The sequence below is a fragment of the Dreissena polymorpha genome, chromosome 10 (assembly GCF_020536995.1).
Source record: "Dreissena polymorpha isolate Duluth1 chromosome 10, UMN_Dpol_1.0, whole genome shotgun sequence".
In the NCBI taxonomy this organism is placed as follows: domain Eukaryota; kingdom Metazoa; phylum Mollusca; class Bivalvia; order Myida; family Dreissenidae; genus Dreissena; species Dreissena polymorpha.
The window spans coordinates 81,124,322-81,125,119 of NC_068364.1; positions in this window are offsets into that span (position 1 = coordinate 81,124,322).

Genomic DNA, 798 nt, shown 5'->3' on the forward strand with positions numbered 1-798 from the left:
TAGTAGTAGTAGTAATAGTAGTAGCAGCAGCAGCAGCAGTAATGGTAGTATTTGTAGTAGTAGTGTATTTTACATCGATAATAACTGCGTTAAGGACATTGAAACATCTTCAGGAAATGCAAGGGGCTATTGAACTTTCATCACTTTAGGAAAGCTATAATGCTAACAGCACCGAACAACCATTTATTAATGAAAAATGCAACATAAATGCCATATGTGGTTCTCCGAAAGCGATTGTAAAAATTGAAACTTTATCTGCATTAAATGACTGTTGACTAATTTTCATTTCTAAAACAATATTAAACCATTATCTTATAAAAATAAATTATGATGGTCGTGTATGGTAAGAGCTGTTTTGAACATTGGCATGTCTTTGAGTAAGAGTTATGATTAGTTATGAAATGGAAGACTACAGCGCAGTTAACGTGTATTTATACTAAATCGAATTTAGTGATGGATGACAGTCAAATCGTTCTAAACGATAAAAACGTTTTTCAGAATCACTACAAAAATGGGTTTATGAATCATAACCAATAATGAATTAATCTAATCATTGTGAATTGCTGCTGAACGTATAAGTAATGCTGCAAAAACTAAAAAAAGAAAAAACAAATAAATTTTTCGAAGTTATCGTTTTACTTGCCACCATTACTGTTCTGGGAAGTGTCAGAAGTGCGTTATCGATTGCGTTCTGCTTTTCTTTGGAAAAACCAGCGCAAACCCCTCGAACCCTTCAGTGTCCGAATACCTATAATCATATTTGATATTATTTAATCAAAGTTGTTTCGTTCTTAATGT